Genomic DNA, 24,651 nt, shown 5'->3' with positions numbered 1-24,651 from the left:
GAATAAGATGAGGATTTCCTTGCTCCAGTTAGGGTCCATTTGAAATTGGATAATTCATAATGCACTCATCAAACATGTATTTATAACTTATTTAATTTTTTTGGTAACAGAATTCTAATAAGGCTGAAACATTGAATAGTCAGAAGATTCTATTTTTCAACATTCATATATCTTTAAATTGTATCCTTTTCTAATTAGAACAGACTCCAAAAACTCTCTAGGAAGCTTAATAATATGATATATTGATAATCAATACTTCCTCGGATTCTTAGTAGGCCCTCCAGTTAGTTTTTTTGAAACTCAATTTTACTGATTCAAATTCCCTTATCCCATATTCCCCATCCACAAAAATAATGTCTTAGTTGCCCTACCAGCTCCATTTTTTCTGAAAACTCTATGTGAACCTAGACCCTAGAGGCTCTGTGCATTTGTTTGGAAAATATGTTCCACTCTTCATTAATAACACCATCCAGCATACAAACTGGTAGAATGATTCTGGCAATGGAAATAACATGTGACACAATCTTGACTGATTCTCTCCATATTCTGTACTGTGTCAGCAAACCATTCTTACCCCTTCAAGAGTTCCTGCCTGCCATTCACCTGAATTCAACCTTAACTTTGTATGAAAATTATATAATTAGTGGAGAGGACTTATGTATAGTAAAACTGGCAAAAATGAATTTCAAATGCCTTTAGCTGTTTAAAGCAATCATCTGAAGTAAGAGTTTTTATTTACTTTCAAGTTTTCAAGACAATCAGCTGAAGGAATGATGCTTAAGTTATCAGGCACATTGACATCAAAGTTATTTTTCCTTTTTCTGAAATAATCAGAAAGAGTTCAACTCTGCCCTGTATTCTAAGAGAAGAGAAATGCCCCAACATGTTGAAGTGCTAGGGTTGGATATTTTTATACTTATTTTTTATTTTTATATTCCAGATTACATGTAAATAGGATTTTTAATATTAATTTTCTGACATTTTGCAATCCACATTTTCTCCCTTTTCCCTACTCCTGCCCCTTAACTAAGAAGACAGATAATATAATATAGTTGTGGTTGTACATATGTATCATGTAATACATATTCCTATGTTCATCATAATATTGTGAGAAAAGACTCATTGCTTACGCTAGAAAAAATTTCAAGGAGAAAATAAAGCAAGGATTGGTATGTTGCAATCTGCATTCAGACTTCGTCTATTCCTTCTGTGACAGTGAATCTTTTTTCATCAGGAGACCTTTGAAGTTGTCCTGGATCCTTAATTTATTTTTAATAATTAAGTCATTCACAATTATTCATTACATATTACTATTGCTACTGCGTGTAAATATTCTCCTTGTACTGCTCACTTCACTTTATATCAATTCATATCTTTCCAGGTTTGTGTGTGTGTGTGTGTGTGTGTGTGTGTGTGTGTGTGTGTGTGTGATGATCTCATCATTTTTTCTTTCTTTTTAAGCTTTAAAATTAATTTGATTAAAACATTTTATTCCAAATTTTACAAAACCAAGCCAAATAAACATATCCATATATAAAGAAAAAGAAGGTAGTACAGAAATAAAATAACACATGTTACACATTTAGCTCATTTTATTCACTTATTAAGTAATAAATTCCATCTACTAGTTCCTCCCAGTTCCTCCGCATCCTCCCTACTTATTCCATCTTTATATTCACTTTCTAGAGGTAATATTCATAGTTTATTCTTCCAGGTTTAATTCTGTGGCTATATAATGTTCTGGTTCTACCCATTTCACTCTTCATTATGTCGTGTAGTTTTTTTTACGAGTCTATTCATCGTTTCTTAAGGCATAATATTATTTGATCACAATCATATGCCAAAATTTGTTCAGCCATTCATCAATTGATGGGCATACCCTTAGGTGCTAATTGTTTGCAAACACAAAGAGAGCTGCTATAAATATTTTGGAACATATATGTTCTTATACTCTTTCCTTGATCACCTTGGGAAACTGAACCAAGAATGGTTTTGTGCAGGGTCTAAGAGTATATACAATTTTATAACTCTTTGGTTGCAATTCCAAATTACTCCCCAAAATGGTTGGATCAGTTCATATCTCCACTAATTATGCATTACTGTCCCTGTTCATCTACATTCCCTCCAACATTTGTCACTTTGTTCTTTTATAATTTTAGCCAGTTTGATTGATATGAGGTAATATCTCAGAATTGTTTTGTTTGCATTTCTGTAATCAGTAGTGATTTAGAGCACTTTTCATATAATTACATATGACTTTGATTTTATTATCCAAAAATTAACCATTTATACTTTTTGCCTATTTATCAAACTTGGGAGATGGATTTTATTCTTACAAATTTGATGAAATTCTTAATATATTTTAGATATGAAACCCGTACTTGAGAAGCTGTGTATAAAACTTTCACCCAATTTACTGCTTTCCTTAAGATCTTAGCAATTTTTTATTTGTACAAAAACTTTTCTATTTGATATGCTAATCAAAATTATCCATTTTACATTTAACAATGTTCTATATCTCTTGTTAATTCATAAATTTCTCTCCTATCCAGAAGTGTAAAAAGTAATATGTTCCCTGTTCTTCTAATATACTTATGATTTTTCATTTTATGTCTAGATCATGTATCCATTTTGATTTTACCTTAGTGAATGGTGTAAGATACTGTTCTATACCTAGTTTATATCAACTAATTTCCAATTATCTCAGAAACTTTTACCAGTGATTCCAAAATTCCCCAAAATACCTTTAACAATGATTTTGTCAAATACAAGTTTACTATAATCTTTTGCTGCTGTTTGTTGTATGTATGTTCTGTTCCACTGATTTACCTTTCTGTTTCTTAGTAAACTACCATATAGTTTTGACAATACTACTTTATAATTCAATTTAAAATATGATACTGCTAAGATGTCTTTCTTTAACATTTTTCATTAATTCCTTTGATATTCTTCATCTATCCTTCCACATTAATTATTTATTAATATTCTAACTCAGTAAATTATTTTTTGATAATTTAATTGCAGTAGCATTGAACAGATATATTGCATAAGATTGTCATTTTAAATATATTAGCTCTGATCATCTATGAACAATTCATATTTCACTAATTATTTTGATCTAACCTTATTTGTGTAAAGAGTATTTTATAAATATATTAATGTAGTTTCTGGTTTTATTTTGGCCTCTATACTCTCAGGTGTTTAATTCTGGATATAGTTATTTTATTTTTTAAAATTAAGTTATTTAGTCAATTTAGAATATTATTCCTTGGTTACAATAATCACATTATTTCCCTCCCTCCCCTCCACCCACTCATCCCACAGCCAACACAAAATTTCATTGTGTCCTTGATCAGAACCTATTTCCATGTAGTTGGTGTTTGCAATAAGATGTTCATTTAGAGTCTACCTCTCTAGCCATATCCCTTTGACCCATGTATTCAAGCAATTGTTTTTCTTCTGTGTTTCTACTCCCACAGTTATTCCACTGAATGTGAATAGTGGCTTTTCTTATAGATTCCTCCAAGTTGTTCAGGATCACTGAATTGCAACTAATGGAGAAGCCCATTACATTTGATGGCATCACTCTGTATCAGTCTCAGTGTAAAATGTCCTCGTGGTTCTGCTCCTCTCTGCATCAATTCATGGAGGTTGTTCCAGTTCACATAGAATTCCTCCACTTTATTATTCCTTTGAACACAATAGTATTTCATCACCAACATGAACCACAGTTTGTTCAGCCACTCCCAAATGAAGGGCATTCCTTCATTTTCCAATTTTTTGCCACCACAAAGAGCACAGCTATGCATATTCTTAAATAGGTCTTTTTCCTTATTATCTTTTTGGGGTACAGACCCTGCAGTGCTATAGATGGATCAAAGGGCAGACAGTCTTTTATTGCCCTAAGGGCATAGTTCCAGATTTCCCTGAAGAATGGTTGGATCAATTCACAACTCCACCAGCAATGAATTAATGTCCCAACCTTGCCACATACACTCCAGCATTCATTACTTTCCTTTAATGTCATGTTAGCCAATCTGCTAGGTGTGAGGTGATACCCCAGAATTGTTTTGATTTGCATCTCTCTGATTATAAGAGATTTAGAACACTTTTTCATGTACTTATGAATAGTTTTGATTTCTTTAACTGAAAGCTGCATATTCATGTCCCTTGCCCATTTATTAATTGGAGAATGGCTTGATTTTTTATACAACTGGTTTAGCTCTTTATAAATTTTAGTAATTAGACATTTGTCAGAACTTTGTTATGAAGATTGTTTCCCAATTTGTTGCTACCATTTTAATTTTAGTTACATTGGTTTTGTTTGTACAAAAACTTTTTAATTTGATGTAGTCAAAAATTTTTTTTTATTTTACATTTTGTGACTCTTTCTAAGTCTTGCTTGGTTTTAAAATTTTCCCTTCCCAAAGGTCTGATATGTATACTATTCTGTGTTCACCTAATTTACTTATAGTTTCCTTCTTTATATTCAAGTTATTCAACCATTCTGAGCTTATCTTAGGGTAGGGGGTGAGGTGTTGATCCAAACCTAATTTCTCACACTCTGTCTTCCAATTTTCCCAGCAGTTTTTATCAAATTGTGGATTTTTGTCCCAAAAGCTGGGGTCTTTGAGTTTGTCATAGATTGTCTTGCTGAGGTCATTTACCCCAAGTTTATTCCACTGATCCTCCTTTCTGTCTCTTAGCCAGTACCAAATTGTTTTGATGACCATTGTTTTGTAATATAGTTTGAGATCTGGGACTGCAAGGCCACCTTCCTTTGTATTTTTTTTTCATTATTTCCCTGGATAGCCTTGATCCTTTGTTCTACCAAATGAACTTTGTTATGGTTTTCTCTAATTCAATAAAAAAATGTTTTTTTGGAAGTTCAATGGGTATGGCACTAAATAGATAAGTTTGGGTAGAATGGTCATTTTTATTATGTTAGCTCATCCCAACCATGAGCAATCAATGTTTTTCCAATTGTTTAGATCGAGTTTTAATTGTGTGGAGAGTGTTTTGTAGTTGTGTTCACATAGTTCCTGTGTTTGTCTTGGCAGATAGATTCCTAAATATTTTATATTGTCCTTGGTGGGTTTAAATGGAATTTCTCTTTCTAATTCTTGCTGCTGCACTGGATTTGAGATATTTAGAAATGCTGATGACTTATGCGGGTTTATTTTGTATCCTGCAACTTTGCTAAATTTGTTGATTATTTAGAATATCTTTTTGGTTGATTCCCTAGGATTCTTTAAGTAAATCATCATATCATCCGCAAAGAGTGACAGCTTGGTCTCCTCACTGCCAATTTTAATACCTTCAATTTCTTTTTCTTCTCTAATTGCTACTGCTAGTGTTTCTAGTACAATGTTAAATAATAGAGGTGATAATGGACATCCTTGCTTTACTCCTGATCTTATTGGGAAGGCTTCGAGTTTATCCCCATAGCAGATGATGTTTGCTGATTGTTTTAGATATATACTGTTTATTATTTTTAGGCCCTTCTACTCCTATAATTTCTAGTGTTTCAAATAGGAATGGGTGTTGTATTTCAACAAAGGCTTTTTCTGCATCTATTGAGATAGTCATGTGATTTTTGTCAGTTTGCTTGTTAATATGGTCAATTATGTGAATGGTTTTCCTAATATTGAACACATTCCTGGTATTAATCCTACCTGATCATAGTGCATAACGCTTGTGATAACTTGCTGGAGTCTTTTTGCTTGTATCCTATTTAAGATTTTTGCATCTATATTCATTAGGGATATTGGCCTGTAGTTTTCTTTCTCTGTTTTTAACCTGCCTGCTTTTGGGATCAGTATCATGTTTGTGTTGTAAAAAGGATTTGGTAGAACCCCTTCTTGGCTTATTCTGTCAAATAGTTTGTATAATATGGGGTTTAGTTGTTCTTTGAATGTTTGATAGGATTCATTTTTGAATCCATCTGGACCTGGGGATTTCTTTTTAGTTAGTTCTTTGATGACTTGTTCAATTTATTTTTCTGATATAGGGTTTTTTAGGTAATTTATTTCTTCTTCTTTTAGTCTAGGCAATTTATACTTTCTAAGTATTCATTCATATCACCTAGATTGCTATATTTGTTGCCATATAATTGAGCATAGTAGTTTTTAATGATTGCCTTAATTTCCTCATCATTGGAGGTGAGGTCTCCCATTTCATCTTGGATACTGTCAATTTGGTTTTATTCTTTCCTTTTTTAATTAGACTGACTAGTACTTCATCTCTTTTATTTATTTTTTCAAAGTACCACCATCTAGTCTAATTTTTTACATCAATAGTTCAATGACTTTCAATTTTATTGATTTCTTCTTTGATTTTTAGGATATCTAATTTAGTCTTCATCTGAGGATTTTTAATTTGTTCACTTTCTAGTTTTTTTTTTTTATTTTGCATTCCCAGTTCATTGACATCTGCCCTTCTTAATTTGTTTATATATGAACTCAAGGATATAAATTTTCCCCTGAGTGCTGCTTTGACTGCATTCCATAGGATTTGAAATGATGTCTCACCATTGTCATTTTCTTCAATGAAGTTATTAATTGTTTCTCCGATTTGTTCTTTAACTCACTGGTTTTGGAGAATCATATCGTTACTTTCAAATTAATTTTTGATTTACCTCTCCATGTACCCTTACTAATAATTACTTTCATTGCATTGTGGTCTGAGAATCTTGCATTTATTATTTCTGCACTTTTGCACTTGTTTGTAATATTTTTGTGCACTAATACATGGTCATTTTTTTAAATGTACCATGTGCTGCTGAAAAGAAGGTGTATTCCTTTTTATCTCTATTTATTTTTTTCCACAAGTCTACTAACTCTAATTTTTATAAGATTTCATTTGCTTCTCTCACCTCTATCTTATTTATTTTTTGGTTTGATTTATCTAGTTTGGATAGAGGAAGTTTCAGATCGCCCACTAGTATAGTTTTTCTATCTATTTTATCCTTGAGCTCCTCTAGTTCTCCTTTAGAAATTTGGATGCTATGCATTTGGTGTATACATATTGAGTATAGATATTTCCTCATTTTCTATAGTGCCTTTTATCAGGATGTAATTACATTTCCTATCTCTTTTTAACTAAATTTATTTTTACTTTGGCTTTCTCAGATGATTGTGTCTCCTGCCTTCTTCTTATCAGTTGATGCCCAATTTGGCTCCATCCTCTTACTTTCACCCTAGGCGTATCTACCTTCCTTATGTGTGTTTCTTGCAGACAGCATATGGTAGGGTTTTGGATTCTAATCCACTCTGGTATTTGCTTGCATTTTATGGATGAGTTCATTCCATTCACATTCAGAATTATGATTACTAGCTGTGTATTTCCCAGCATTTTGATTTCTACTTCTGGTCCTGTCTTTTTTTCTTTCACTATTTCATTCTACACCAATGTTTATTTTTAATCAGTCCTCCTAGTTCCCACCCTTACTTTACTTCCATTTCTCACCCCTTCCTTCTTATACCCCCCCATTATTTTTTGCAGTTTTTTTTAAACTACCCCCACCCTCTCCCTCCCTTGTACTGCTTCCCTCCCCAACAGTCCTTTGTTACCCTTCTACTCCCCAATAGGGCACAAATCTATTCTCTGCCCCAGTGGATTGGATTCTTCTTCCCTCTTTGGGTCCATTTTAAAACATGTAAGAGTTGAGTATTTCCTATCTCCAGCCTCTTTACCCTTACAGGGTATCGATGTTCTCCCCCCTTCCGCCATGAGCTTCATTGTGACATATAAATTTACAACCATCTGTTTCTTTTCCCATTTCTTTTAGTATTAACATCTTTCTTTTTTTAGCTCTGGTTGTTTATATATATATATATATATATACACATGTATATGTATTTATGCATGCATATTTCTATATACCTATTTATGTCTTGTCCTTTCATCCTATACAGTTTTTGACTGTTCCCTCTAAGTGTAATTCTTCTAGCTGCCCAGGTGATAGCAACAGTTTTTTTTTTCAATTTTTTTTATATTTTATTTGACCATTTCCAAGCATTATTCATTAAAGACATAGATCATTTTCTTTTCCTCCCCCCCACCCCCCATAGCTGACGCATAAATACACTGGGCATTACATGTTTTCTTGATTTGAACCCATTGGATAGCAACAGTTTTGAAGAGTTACCAATGAACTCTTTTCTTATAGGGATACATATCATTTTAACTTATTGAGTCTCTTAAAAATTTTTTTTGTTCTTGTTTTGTTTTGTTTTTCTTTTCCCCCTCTTTTTCAATTACCTTTCGGTGATTCTCTTGAGTTCTGTGCTTGGACATCAAATTTTCTATTCAGGTCTAGTCTTTTCTTTAAGAATGCTTGGAATTCTTCTATTTTGTTGAATGACCATACTTTCCCCTGTAAGAATATAGTCAGTTTTGCCGGGTAGTTGATTCTTGGTTGTAGACCTGGTTCCCTTGCTTTCTGGAATATCATATTCCATACTTTTCAGTCCTTCAGTGTGGATGCAGCCAGATTCTGTGTTATCCTCACTGTGGTTCCATGGTATCTGAATGACTTTTTCGTGGCTTGTAATTTTGTAGCTGTTAATATCTTTTCTTTGGTCTGATATTTCTTGAGATTGGCTATAATATTTCTGGGTGTTGTCATTTGGGGAATAAGAACAAGAGGTGATCTGTGGATTCTTTCAATCTCTGATTTTCCCACTTGTTCCAGAATATTGCAGCTCTTTTCCTGAATAATTTCCTGTAGTATTATGTCCAGGCTTTTTCTTTTGTCATGTTCTTCTGGTAGACCAATGATTCTTAAATTGTATCTCCTCAAATGATTTTCTAAATCCTCTGTTTTGTGAATGAGATGCTTCATATTTTCCTCAATTTTTTTTTCATTCTTTGGGTTTGTTTTATAGTTTATCTTTATGCCTTGTGAGGTAACTTGATTCTAGTTGTTGTATTCTGGTGCTTAAAGACTGGATTTCATCCCTGGTTTTTTGGTCATCCTTCTCTTTCTGGTCTGATTTTCTTTGGAGGTCATCTTTCATTCACTTTACCTCATCTCTCATCTCCTTTGCTACATCTTTCACCTTCTTTGCCTCATCTTTCAGCTCCTTTGCCTCATCTGTCATTTCCTTTGCCTCATTTTCAAGCTGTTTGATTTTGACTTTCAAAACACTATTTTCTGTTTCCAGATGAATTATCTTAGTTTTTAAATTCTAGTCCCAGTTGTCTTCAGCCTCTCTTAGTTGTGTTTTGAATTACATTTTGAGTTCTTCCAAAGACTGTGTCCAATTCGCTGGGATTTCTGTTTTATTACTTGCATCCTCCTGTGCATTGTTTGTTCTTGGTTCTTTGCCTGTGCAGAAGCTGTCAATTGGAATCTCTTTCTTCTTTTTCTCATGTTTGCTCATATTTACCCCTTATTTGCTCCCCATATTTGCCTGTGCTCTTGATCCTCTCATTTTTTTTTGTTTTGGGGGCTGACAGAAAGCCCCTCTTGGAGTTTTGTCAGATCTCTCATTGCAGTCCCTGGGGGAGGAGTGTTGGAGTTTGCCCTTTCCTGTCCTCTGGAGGTTTTTGATTGGATTAAAGTCCAGCAGTCAGTGTTGCAGCATAGGCTTCCCTCTGTTCTGAAGACTTTTGATGGATTAAGTTCATCTGGGTTGGGCTAGGTGTGCTATGAGACCAAAACCCACCTGGAAGCATGTAGCAGTATGGAAGATCTCTACAACTCTGACCAGACTGCCAGCTCCCTCTTCAGCTCCTTCCCCACCATCTGTGCTTGATGCTCCGAGTTTGGCACTGCCCTGCCCGCATGGTACACCCTCCAGACCAGCTCCTTTGCTTGCCCAGAGGTTCTTGCTGCCACTGGAGGCACAGCACTCTGGTGAGAAGGGGGGGGGGATGGGTCCTTGGACCTTCTTTCTTCCTTCTTCTTAAACCCAAGTGTTCTTGGATTATGGCTTTGGGGTGGGGGTGGGGGCGTGCCTTTTGAGTTGAGTCTAGCAGGAGGGTTCCTTGCTTCTGTCTTATTTCTGGGTTTGATTTTCAGTCCCCTAGGAGCATTTAGTTTGTGAACAGTAAGGAAGGGTTTTCAGAGGTCTGAACTTCACTCCTTCTATGTGGCCATCTTGACTCCACCTCTTTCTTGCTGGAATCTTCTTGGTAGTATCTTATTTACGAATTATACATCTATATTCATTATGGAGTATGGTCTATAGTTTTCTTTCTCTATTTCTGACCTGCCTGACTTTGGAATCATGACTATATTTGTGTTGTAAAGTGAATTTGGTAGAACTCCTTCTTTCCTTATTCTGTCAAATAGTGTGTATAATATTGGGATTAGTTGTTTGAATGTTTGATAGGATTCATTTGTGAATCCATCTGGACCTGGGGATTTTTTTCTTAAAGAGATCTTTGATGGCTTGTTTAAATTTTTTTTTTTTCTGATATGGGGTTGTTTAGGAAATCTATTTCCTTCTCTGTTAGTCTAGGCTATTTATATTTTTGTAAATATTGATCCATATCACCTAAATTGCTATATTTGTTGCCATATAATTGGACATAATAATTTTAATGATTGCCTTGATTCCCTCTTCATTGGAGGTCAGGTCTCCCTTTTTATCTTGGCTACTGTCAATTTGATTTTCTTCTTTCCTTTTTTTAATTGGATTGACCAGTATATTGCCTATTTTATTTATTTTTTTTTTTTGCCAAAGTACCAGGTTCTAGTCTTATTTATTAGATCAATAGTTCTTTGACTTTCAATTTTACTGATTTCGCCTTTGGTTTTTAGGATCTCTAATTTAGTCATCATCTGAGCATATTTAATTTGTTCACTTTCTATTTTTTTAATTTGCATGCCCAGTTCATTGACCTCTGCCCTTCTTAATTTGTTAATATATGAACTCAAGGATATAAATTTCCCCCTGAGTACTGCTTTGGCTGCATCCCAGAGTTTTTTAAAGGATGTCTCATCATTGTCTTTTCCTTCAATAAAATTATTAATTGTTTCTATGATTTGTTCTTTAACTAACTGGTGTTGGAGAATCGTATGGTTTAATTTCCAATTAATTTTTGATTTACCTCTCCATGTATCCTTATTAATTATTATTTTCATTGAACTGTGGTGTAAGAAGTTTGTATTCATTATTTCTGCTCTTTTGCACTTCTATACAATGTTTTTATGCCCTAGTACATAGTCAATCTTTGTGAATGTGCCATGTGCTGCTTAGAAGAAAGTGTATTCATTTTTGTCCCTATTTATTTTCCTCCACATATCTACTAACTGATTTTTCTAATATTTCATTCACTTCTCTTACCTCTTTTTTTCTTTCTGTCTTTCTTTCTTTCTTTCTTTCTTTCTGTCTTTCTTTCTTTCTTTCTTTCTTTCTGTCTTTCTTTCTTTCTTTCTGTCTTTCTTTCTTTCTTTCTTTCTTTCTTTCTTTCTTTCTATCTTTCTTTCTTTCTTTCTTTCTTTCTTTCTTTCTTTCTTTCTTTCTTTCTTGTTTGATTTCTCTAGTTCTGATAGATGATGGTTCAGGTCTCACACTAGTATGGTTTTTCTGTCTATGTCAACCTTGAGCTCCACTAGTTTCTCCTTTAGAAATTTGGATACTATGCCATTTGGTGCATACTTCTTGAGTATGGATATTTCCTCATTGTCAAAACTGCCTTTTATCAGGGTGTAATTACCTTCCCTATCCCTTTTAATCAGATCTATTTTTACCTTGGTTTTGTCAGATATCATGATTGCGACTCCTGCTTTCTTTTTATCAGTTGATGCCCAGTAGATTTGGCTCCATCCCCTTACTTTCACCCTATGAGTATTTACCTTCCTCTTCTGTGTTTCTTGTAGACAGCATTTGGTAGGATTTTAGATTCTAATCTAATTCTAATCCATTCTGCTATTCACTTGCTTTTTTTTTCATTCCATTCACATTCAGTGTTATGATTACCAGCTGTGTTTTTCCCAGCATTTTGATTTCTACTCCTAGTCCTGACTTTTCTTCTTTTACTATTTTCTTCTACATGGATGTTTCTTTTTAGTTAGTCCCCCTAATTCCCACCCTTATTTTACTTCCCTTTCCCTCCATTCTTATTCCCCCCTTATTTTCTTTCTAGTCTTTTTAAACTACCCCCCACTCTCTCCCTCCCCACAGGTCTGTTTGTTACCCTTCTGCTTCCCTATAATGCGCAAATCTATTTTCTGCCCGTATGGATTAGATTGTTCTTCCCTCTTTGGCTCAATTTCAGTGCAGGTAAGAGTTGAGTATTTCCTATCTCCAACCTCTTTACCCTTCCAGTGTATTGATGTTCTCCCCCATCCTGCCATGGGCTTCTTTGTGATGTATAGTTTTGCCCCCTTTTGTTTCTTTTCCCATTTCTTTTAGTATTATCCTCTTTTTTTTTAGCTCTAGTTGTGTGTATATATATACTTATATATACACATGTATATGTATTTATGCATGCATATATCTGCATATGTATTTATAACTTGTCATTTCATCCTATGCAGTTTGTCACTGTTCCCTCTAAGTGTAATTCTTCGAGCTGCCCATGTGAAAATAAAAATTTTCAAGAGTTTCCAATAACCTCTTTTCTAATAGGGAGACATATCATTTTAATTTATTGGTTCACTTATAAAAAAAGTTTTTTCTTTTCTTTTGTTTTGTTTTTTCTTTTTTCCCTCTTTTTTAATCACATTTTGATGATTCTCTTGACTTGTGCTTTGGTATCAAATTTTCTCTTCAGGTCTGGTCTTTTCTTTACAAATGCTTGGAATTCTTGTATTTTGTTGAATGACCTTACTTTCTCCTGTAACAATATAGTCAGTTTTGCTGGGTAATTGATTCTTTGTTGTAGTTTCCTTGCTTTCCAGAATATCATCTTCCATGCCTTTCAGTCCTTACAGTGTAAATGCAGCTAGATACTGTGTTATCCTCACTGTGGTTCCATGGTATCTGAATGATTTCTACTTGGCAGTTTGTAATATTTTTTCCTTGGTCTTATAGTTCTTGAATTTGGGTATTGAATTCCAGGGTGTTGTCAGTTGGGGATTAAGAACAGGAAGTGATCTGTGGATTCTTTCAATATGCACTTTTCCCTCTTTTTCTAGAATATTGGGCAGTTTTCTTGGATAATTTCCTATTGTATGACGTCCAGGCTTCTTCTTTTGTCATGGTTTTCTGGTAGACCAATGATTCTTAAATTGTCTCTCCAGGAACAATTTTCTAAATCTTCTGTTTTGTGAATGTGATGCTTCATATTTTCCTCAATTTTTTCAGTCTTTTGGTTTTGTTTTATATTGTCCTGCTTCCTTGTGAAGTCACTTAATTCTAGTTGCTCTATTCTGGTTCGTAAAGACTGGATTTCATCCCTGGCCATTTAATCATCCTTCTCATACTCATCTGATTTTCTTTGCAGGTCATCTTTCATTCTCTTTATCTTATCTCTCATTTCCTTTGTCTCATCTTTCATCCTCTTTACCTTATCTTTCATCTCCTTTGCCTCATATTTCATCTTCTTTGCCTCATCTTTCATCTCCTTTGCCTCATTTTCAAGCTGGTTGATTCTGGCTTTCAAGACACAATTTTCTGTTTCCAGATGATTTATCTCAGTTTTTAAGTTCTTTTCCCAATTGTTTTCATCCTCTCTTAATTGTGTTTTGAATTGTATTTTGAGTTCTTCCAAAGCCTGTATCCAATTCGCTGTGTTTTCAGTTTTATTGCTTAATGTTCCCATTTCCTTCTATGTTCCTTTGCTCTTTGTTCATTGCCTCTATAGAAGCTGTCATTTGTAATTTGTTTTTTTCTTATTCTCTTGTTTGTCCATATTTACCCCTTCTTTACTCCCTGCATTTGTCTGTGCTTTTGCTCGTCTCCTTGTGTTTTTTTTTTTGTCTTTGGGGTTTTCTGACAGTCTCCCCTCTTTCAACTTTATCAGGAGATCTTTCAATACAGACTGTGTGGGCGGGGTGTTGGAGCTTGAGCTTCCCTGACCTCTGAAGCCTTTTGATGGGATTAAGTCCAGCTGGGTTGGGCTGGATGTGCCCTGAGGCCAAAACCTCCTGGAAGGCTGGAGCAATATGGAGGGGCTCTGCTGCTATAACCAGGTTGCTTGGTCTCCGCTCCCTCTCCAGCTCCTTCCCTGCCACCTGTCTTTGATGCTCTGAGCCTGGCACAACCCTGCCTTCAAGGTACACCCTGCAGTCCAGCGCCTTTGCCCACCAAGAGGCTCCCACTGCCACTGGAGCCTCAGCGCTCTAGTTGGGGGGAGGGGTCCATCTGCCTTCCCCTTAAACCCGAGTGTTCTTCGATTCTGGCTTTTGAGGGGAAGCATACCTTTTGAAATGGGTTCAGGAGGAGGGTTCCCAGTCTCTATCTTGTTGTTTGGTTTGATTTTCAGTCTCTCTGAGTATTTAGTTTGTAATTGGAAAGGAAGGGTTTTCAGAGGTCTAAACTTTCCCTGCCTCCATGCCACCATCTTGACTCTGCCCTGGATATAGTTACTTTATATGGAATATCCCTTTCTTTTTCTTTTGGCAAGACTTTGTCAGAAATGTATAAAAATGCTGATAATTGCTGTGAATTTATTTTATATACTGCTACTTTTAAAATTTTTTGATAGTTTTGAATAACTTATATAATTGCATTTCTAGAATTTTCCACATATATCAACATTTCAAGAGGTAACAAAGACAGTTTATTTCCTTTTTGTCAATTCTGATTCCTTAAGATTCTTTTTTTCACTTTTTTTATTGATAGCATCTCCTAGATTTATTTATTAATTCAATTGTTCCTTTACATTTGTTTTATTGAACTCATATTTAATTTTTAAGATTCTAATTTACTGCTTATTTTGGGTATTTTTAATTTTTTTCTTTTTTAGTTTATAAAATTGCATTCCCAATTCACCAATCTTTTATTTCTCTCTTGTTTAATATAAGCATTTATAAATAAAAAAAATTACTCCATTGTTTTTCTTATACTATAGGTTTTGGTATGATATCTCATTATTATTGTTTTCTTTAACAAAATTATTAGTTTTTTTGATAAATTGTTTTTAAGTGACTCATTATTTTAATATTAAGCTATTTAGTCTCCAATTAATTCTTACTTTTTGTTTCCATGTTGCCTTATTATATTCAAATTTCATTGAAATATTTTTTGAGATCAATAAATTTAATATTTCTACTTTCTACTTTTAAGGATAGTATATATGTGCCCTAATATATGGTTAATTTTTTTGAAAGTACTGTGTATTGCTGAGAAGGTATACTCTTTTATGTTCTCATTTAATTTCTTTCCTGATGGCTATCATTTAACTTATCTAAGATTCTATTCATCTCCTTGACATCTTTCATATTGTTTTTAGTTAGATTTATCTAATTATGAAAAGGGAAGATTAAAGTTCCCTTCTATTTTTTTTTTGTTATATGTTTCCATCTGTAACTCACTTATATTTTCTTTGAAAAAATGTGTCATAACATTTGGTGCATATTTATTTAAAATTGATGCTTTATTTTCTGTGATACCTTTCAGTTTCCATTTTTTTTCTCTTTTGATTATATCTTTTTTTAACTAACTTTTGCCAGAGATCATAATTGCTAATACTGCTTTTTTTTTATCAGCTAAAGCTTAGTATGCTCTACTCTAGTCCTTTATTTTTTACTCTATATGTGTCTTTTTTAAGTGTGTTCTTATAAACAATATGTTCTGTGATTTTGAGTTTTGATCTATTTTTGCTATCCATTTCCATTTTTATGGTTGAAGTCATTCTATTCACATTCAATGTCATAATTATTTTATTTCCCTTATGTATTTCCCTCCATTCTATTTTGCCTCACTTTTTATCCCACAGTTTATTTTTTTTCTGTAAACTTCCTCATATGTCTAATTTCTTCTATTTATCTCTCCAATTCATACCCTTTCTTGGAAATCTTTCCTTATTGACTCCCTTTGCTCTCCTGGTTTGAAATTGGCTCATTTTTCTGTGGCCCCTCCCTTGTCTTTTCCTCCTTACCTTTTAGTTCCTATTGTATTCCCCTTTCCAGAAGTCCCTACTTTATCCTCCCTACCATATTTTGTATTTCTTGTTATGGATTTGATTTTAAAAGTTTCTCCCTTATCTTATCCTAAAAAGTGCACCCTTATGCCCTCACCTTACCCCTGTCCCTATTGATATGAATTCCCTTATCAGGAATCCCTCCCTCCTTTTTATTAATCTACTCTCCCTTCTCTTAGTCCCTTAGTTCCTTAAAGGGATTTCTTCTGCTTGATTCCTCCCTTGTCCTATCTCAGTTCCCCCTTATCCTCTGTATTTACCCTACGTTTTTCATGTACATTAAAAAGATTTTTACCCTATTAATTGTGCATGTTTTCTTTTTATACCAGTTTTGATGAGAATATGATTCTAGCTTTACTAGACATTCACACTCCTCCATTCTCCATGGAAGTTCATGTTCTTCTAATTCTTCCTCCTCCATTAGAGATAGCCATTCCTCCTCATCTACTCCACTAGCATTTTGGCTCATTCCATTGCAATTGCCTTGACTTCAAGTTTTCCATCCATATATGTGTCTCCAAAATATCAAGGTTGTGTTTCATGCATGTCATGAATTCTTTTAATGTTGCAACTGCTGTTTTGTGTTTTTATGACTATAGCTTCACAGTATAATCTTTTTTTTCTCTTGTTCCTTGTAGTATTATTTCCTTGAACTGGATGTTATTGAACTCACCAATAATATTCCCATGCATTTTGGGGGGGTCTCTTCAAGTGGTGATCAATAGGTTCTTTCATTTTCTATTTTACCCTCTGATTCTAGACTTTCTGGACAGTTTTCCTTGATTATTTCTGGAAGTATGGTATCTAAACACTTTTCTATTTTTTTACTGTAACTTTCTTCAGAGGGCAACTCTTCTTATGTTGTCTCCACTTGATCTATTCTCTAGGTACATTTTTTCTTCAATAAGGTGTTTCACATTCACTATTTTTTTATACTTTTAATTTTGCTTTAGAATTTCTTTTGTCTTAGGAAATTATTAGCTCCCCCTTGTCCAATTTTAGTTTCTATGTGGATTGTTTTCTTCTGCAAGTTTTTGAATCTCTTTTTCCATTTGGATAATCTTTCTTTCATAATTTTCTTGATTTTCTTGCAGTGTTATTAAAAAAAAATAATTTTTCTTAACTTCACCCATTTGCTTCTTGAGATCTTTTTAAAGCTCTTCTAGTATTTCTTTTTGAGCTTAGACCCTTTATTGTATTCCTTTTTTGTTCTTAAAGTAGGTGATTTTTACTTCATTGTCCTCTGAACTTGATCTGAGGACTTCTCTGTCCTTATAATAGGTATCTATAGTTGGGTTCTTTCTCCATTGGTTGTCCATTTTTTATTTTTAAGTTTTTAGTGGCCAGGCCAATAGATAATTATTGGCTTTTTCCTGGACTTTTTTTTCACTTTTAATCACATCACCAATCAATATTTCTTGTATATTTCTATATTACTTGGTTTACTATTTGTTTAATCATCATAAAGCCATTTATGAAAGAATATATATCATAGATGTGAGAATAAGATCATATTTACTATGCATACACACTGAGAAATTTACATTTATATTATTAGTCATAGTTATATATAGGTATGTATTTGTGTATGTATAGATTTATTAACACAAAATGATTTCTTAGTATTTTCTTATTAATTATTGCCCTTTAATGTCTAAGACTCATTTTCTTGAATTCCTAATATTATCACCTATATTCACCACTGGATAATAGCAAAAATGCAAAACAAAACAAAACCCAAACATACAAAGAGCACTATGAGTGAAATATAAGAAATCCAGCTGAAAAGTTTCCTTTCCCTTTCTGGACCTATAGTCAGACAAAAACAAAATTGTTAATCATAGACCCAAACCAAGAGATTGTAGAAATAAAAGATAACCATACTATTATATTTTAAATATTAATTATAATGCTTTAATTCCTACATTATAAGATTTTTTTAATTGGTGAAAACAAATGGTAATATCAATTCCATATTATTTGAGCAATAACTATTTCCATATTTATGGAAGGAAGAAATTCCTGTCTTTGGGTTGTTGTAGTTTTGTGGACTCGCTTTCCAACTGTATTACTTATTATTGGGATTAGACTTGAATTCAAAATCATAATACAGTATAATACAGTATAATAATAATGAAAAGCACTTATATATATAAAACTTTCTGGAGTCCTTAGCAGTTATTCTCCCCTTCATCAGAAACTATCACTTAAAACTAATGAGTTTAGTTTTATAAAAATTTTCTTTCCTCATTGGCTTTTTTTCACTTCTTGGATGTAGTCATTGAACAGTTTGGGCAGTCTAAAATGGTGGCTTAAGTAAATGCTAAGAATTCATTAATTATCTTCTGAACAAACCCACACATATATACACATAGCCTCTAAACAAACCCTGAAACTGCAGAACCAACAGAACACAGAATGAATGATCTATGAATGATCTAGAATGAATGATCTATGAATGATCTAGAATGGTCTAAAACAGTATGGAATTATAACATGGAGGGTCCTTCTTTCTGGAGTAGACAGGGAGAATACTGATTGATTCTGGAGTGCAACATAGGTGCAATATGGCACACAGCAGGGAGAAAAGCACAGCTGGACTCAATCCAGCCTGAGCAAGGGCAAAGCAGAAACCAATGTGATATAATATATGTAACAGTGGGAGAAATGTAACCCAGCATAGTCTAGCCATATCAGAGGCCAGGCACCAACCAGCATGGGCAATAGTTGGAAGAACTAACCCCAAAATTTCCAGCTTATATGAGAGAGGGAGACCCAATTAAACCAAGTATAAATGTCATCTCCAATGTATAGTTGAAGCTCTCCACATAGCAGTCCAACTTTTCCCTTCCCTTCTACCTCCACTTGCAAACTCATCCATGTAGAGTGTGTTTTTGTTAAACTGGAAAACAAATAAATACTTGGTCACATAATTCACAGTAACCATATTAGTCTTGTAAGGATAATTTAATTAAGAAGCTTCAATCAGCTATATTCAAGTTAAATTTCTCTTTATAGCTTCTTATCTCTGCATATGTGAAGATTGGATTTAGCTATCTCCTGATTGTAACAATGAAGATACATAGCTCTTAATAGTGAATCTAGAATTGTAAGCTATAATCTATTTTTAAATTTTAACTACATAAAGGTGTTAAGTAACTACAAAAGGTAAATTAACCACAAAAAGATGTTAAGTAACTACAAAAAGTGAACTTAACAAAAAAGGAGTTAAGTAACTCAAAATGATATAATCTAACCAGAGAAGGTGAAAACTAAAGACTGGGCAGTCCTGGAGAAAATCTAACCAAAGAAGGTGATAACTAAAGAATGGGCAGTTCTGGAGAAAAGCATCTGTTGTTATTGGTAAACATGAAAATTTAGAGGAGGTCACACAAGAGAAAAAGGTCTTTAAATAGAGGGAAAAAACACTGAACAGGACACAGTAAGTCACTCAGGCTTGGAATGAAGGATCAGTCACTCGGAGCTTAAGGGAAGACAGACATTTGGAGATTCGGACATTCGGACATGCGGACATTCAGGCACTGACTCGGAGGAGTGACCAGAAGGCAGACACCCAGACTTCTTTTAGACTGTCACTGTTGGTTAGTGAAAAGCTGACTTAGTGACCCTGGCATTTTGGAGGTGTGAAGCCTCCAGATAAAGCCCATCTTCTTGAGATTTTCTTCCCCTGGCTGGGGCTTAGAGATTCTAACTGGTATCAGAAGAAGTCAGAGTTTTCTCTCTCTCTCTTTCTTTAATATCTTCTTTCTATTGTAAATGTTATAAATAAACTACCATAAATTTTATTTACTTTAATAATTCATTTTGGAATTTAGGAATTAAATCCCTGGTGACCACCTAATAAAACCACCTACTATATAATTCAGAGTCCAACCACAATTAATTTTAATAATTGAAAACTGTTTGAGAATCAGCAATTAAAATGTGAGTAATTCTTTTTTAAATCCAGTGGACTACCTTGTCAAAGGCACATGTCTTCAGCAACCTGGAATATGTCCAAATAATCCTGAAACTATGGATTTAAAATATTCCATTCAGCTACAGAATAACCTTGACTGTCTTTTTATTACCATATATGGAATAGTGGCTATGTTATCTGCCCCATCAAAAATAGATACAATAAAACCTGACTTTCTTGAAGGATAGAATTCATGTTCTGGACCCTCTTCGATGGTAATTACAATGTCCTGATCTTCAGGCTACAAAATTTAGTTGCACTGTGTTCAAAGGAAAAAAGAGATCTAGTTGATTTACCCTCCCTTGCTGAAGGGGATTTGTCTGTTGCATAAAGTATAAATACCAGTTAGTTGATAAATTCAGGGTCTTGCATAATCCTGGGGATGGCTACAGACCACTGATGTTGTGACTTAAACATTCTCAGTAAATTCAATTTTTCTCAGAAGATATTTGTTCCTAGTATTTTTTTAATACTACTTTGTATGGATTATTGACAAAACAAAAACTGATATGAATTTAGTTTTGGGACCATATAACATTTCTGTAATATCAAAACATCACATTTTCTGTTATTGGGAAATTTAATAGAGTTTTCTAGGGTACTCTATATAAAGGTATTATATAGTGTTTGGTTTAGAACTTAGGCATTTCTTATATGTCGGAAAGAAAATATAAGGAAGACTAAGTCATTTGTAATATAAACATGAGCAATTCTTGCATATTATACAGGATTTTTACATACAAAGATATTTGCTTATGAAATCTCAATCATATTTCAAAGCACTTCAAAGTGAAATCTTGGAAAGATTAGAACTTGATTTTTAGAAGAAATAGTGAGGGAAAATAATTGAAAATGATTGAATTCCACAAAGAATGTCAGAATTAGATTGAGTAGAGAAAAAAATGTCAAGGAATTAAACTTTATACTTAAGTTTTGGAAAAAGAAAAAATAATTAGAAGAACTGATAGGCTAGATGAGAAGATAATTAAGAGAGGACCTTAATTTGAATTCCAAGAAGGAAAGAATGTGAAGGAGATAAGTAATTGAAGATAAGAAGATGATCTCACATTTTACCTAAAGGTTACTGACCCTAGTATAAAAGGAATTGTAGAAAATAGAATCATTTGGCTCTCAACTTGACACAATGTAAGCAGGTAACAACCTCTCTTTTACACACACATGCAAAAGCATACATATACATATACATTTACACACACTGATATATATAGAAAATCATTTATATATATGTATATACACACACACACACACACACACACACACACACATACCATCATTTATATATGATCAAACACGAACGAGTGTCTATATATGTGTATATCTAAATCTACATCTGGATACATATAAATACATATACATAATTATAGATTGTAAAATCCCTTATAAGGAACAATACTGAAAGAATTCTGCTATAATATTTAAAGTTTTAATATCTCTATTCTACTGTACAACAGCTCTTCAGTGCAGTAAGAATTTTCTTAATAATTCCTAAGTTTTCCTGAAAACAGAAACATTTCAAAGACATTATTCTCCTGTGACTTATGGAGAGGGGGAAGATGCTGCACTGCAGAGCTCCACATCTTCCTTCCTAGTGGTATCAATTTTGCTCAATCCAACCCCATGGACAAGTTTTATCACATACACACACACACACACACACACACACACACACACACACACACACACACACACACACACAAAGATGTTATTGTGATTTCCACCTAATTCCAACTCCAGACAATTTTTTAAATGAAAATGTGACCTATCAAATCAGATTTATGAAACTACTAAGTATAGCTTTGAAAACTTTCCTTTAGTTGTCTTAGCTATGTTACAATTTTCTATCTACCTGGAAAAAAACTTTGACATCAAACATATCAAACTCATTTCAAAATACATTGAAGTATTAATCATTATGCCAAGTTTTAATTGAACTTAAGATTTATCATGGTCTTTTGTGCTGAAAATAAAGTATTAATAAGCATCAGGACAGTTAGGTGGCTTAATAGATAGAATGCAGACCTGAAGTCAGTGAGACCTGAATTCAAATCTGACTTCAGACACGTAATAGCTATGTGACACTGGACAAATCATTTAACTCTGTTTGCCTTGATTGCTCATCTGTAAAATAATCTGTGAAGGAAATGGCAAACTACTTCAGCATTTTTTTGCCAGGAAAACACCAAATGCAGTCAAAAAGAGTTATAAATACAACTTAATGACTGAACAACAATAAGTTGCATCAACAGGTCTTTAATTTTGAATCTTTTCATTTATGTAACTATGGAGAAATATTCAAAACTAATTAATTAAATAAACAAACTAAAAATAATAAAAATTTAGAATCATTTCCTTTTCTAAGTTCACCAGTCAATAATCACTTTATTATGAGAGTTTAGTGTAGCTATGAGTCGTCTAAGTTAGTTGGACATTTAATTAAGCCAGAAAAACATTTAATTTGATGTCTACAATAAGTGAGGACAGAAGAAATTAATGGGTTTTATTTGTGATGATATGACCAAGAAATTAAAAAACTGAAAATGAGACATTTATATTTTTTATATCTTACTTTCAAAGAGTTGATAATACTGTGTTTCTTTTTGTTATAAATGTATTTTTTTCATATATTTATGTACTTTGGTTATCATCTGGATCTTGAAATTTTGTATGTATATTATAATTGAGTTTTTGTAATCATATTCAAGCAAGAATTAAAATTGCCATCAGAGAACTTCTTCAAGATATGAAGTTTTTAACATGTCTGTAATTGACAATGTCTTTTTGCTATCATATTTCTAAGACTATAGTGTGCTTTTCACCAACTTTTAAGCTTCACAGAAAAAATATCACTTTGGTATTAATTTATATATATGTTAAATATATATCTGTTATATATATTTAAGTATATATCTGTTTTTTAATCCATAAAATTTTCCTATAGTATATCTAATTTTAGACTCTTACTTTGCTTTAGAAGAGTCATCCAGGATGATATATTTTGAATACTTTATGTGAATCCCACAAGAAATATTGCCCAGGAATCTCCCATTCCTCATTTAACCTACATCGTAATCATCTTTAAGGTAAAAGGGAGTAAGTTGTTCCAGTAGGGAGCCCATAATAGTTATTACTAGTACAGGGAATAGGCATGGAATTTCATGGTTGGTCAGCTCTGTAGCTTAAGCTGAGTTGGATACTTTATATAGATATTATTCCTAAGGTCACTTCAATCATGGAGCAGTAAAGTTTGATTTGATAATGTTTCACAGTAAACCATTTATATTACAAATGGAGAAAAGTTTCTGTGAAGGCCAACAACCAAACACCTCATAGGAGCAATGATGACTGGAAAGGACAGGTTTAAAAGTTGATTCTGAAACAGTTGAAATTGAGAATCATTCATTAAACTTTGATATTTCAAAGTATATTAAGAAAAAAAATTAATTTCCATACTATTACATAGAGTGACATATAAGCTTTAGACTTAACCTGATATATGTTTCTATATTTATTCTACCCAAGTTAAGGTCATATAGACTATAAATAATTCATGAATTAATAAGGGTATTAATAAATATTGTGTGCAAGAATGTTGGGATTCTGGGACAAGAGAATATTACAAAGGCATCTCCAAATGTCCATTAAAAAACCTCCGTTTCAATGGTTTCTAGTAAAGATGGCAGCATAGAGGCAACGAAAGTTCAGACTTCTGAAAACCCTTCCTTATTGATTAAAAACTCAATTCTCCTAGAGGACTGAAAACCAAACCCAACAACATGAAAGAGCTAAGGAACCCTCCTGTTGGACTCAACTTAAAAGGTATGGCCCACAAAAGCCTGAATTCAAGAAAACTCGGTATTAAGGGGAAGGAAGAAGGAAGATCCCAGGACCCCTCCCCCAGCTAGAGTGCTGAGCCTCCAGTGGTGGCTGGAACTTCTGGGTGGGCAAAGGTGCTAGTGTGGAGGGAGTACCTTACGGGCAAAGCTATGCTAGGCTCAGAGATTCGAACATAGGCAGTGGGGAAGCAGTTTGAGAAAAAGCACAAAGCTGGCAGCTTAGTTGCAAAAGCTGAGACATTCCACATTTCCCCTCCCTTCCAAAGGTTTTAGCCTCAGGGCACATCCAGCTCTGCAAATTCAACTCAGCTGGGTTTAATCTTATCAAGCCTTTAAAGGGCAGGGAAGCTCAAGCTCACACACCCTTCCCCCACAGACTCCTCTGAGAGATATGCTGACTAAGCTCCAAGGGTGAAGGCAGACAGAAAAACCCCAAACCACAAATCCAGCACATAATGAGAGGAGCAACAGCAACTGGAGGGGGGAAAGAAGGGGAAAATATGAACAAACAACAAAAAGAAAAAAGAAATTATAATCGACAGCTTCTATCAAGGCAATGAACAAAGATCAAATGTAACAGAGGAAGATAAAGGAACACCAAGCAGAAACACATAAACTCAAGCAAATTGGACACAGGCTTTAGAAGAACTAAAAATATAATTCAAAAACACAATTTATACAGGCTGAAGACAACTAAGAAAAGAACTTAAAAAGCAAGAGAAGTCATCTGGAAACAGAAAATAGTGTCTTGAAAGCCAAAATTAATCAACTTGAAAA

Source organism: Monodelphis domestica, chromosome 8, assembly GCF_027887165.1.
Source record: "Monodelphis domestica isolate mMonDom1 chromosome 8, mMonDom1.pri, whole genome shotgun sequence".
Lineage (NCBI taxonomy): Eukaryota > Metazoa > Chordata > Mammalia > Didelphimorphia > Didelphidae > Monodelphis > Monodelphis domestica.
The sequence above is the reverse complement of the archived record's forward strand: the minus strand, read 5'-3'. Positions refer to the sequence as shown.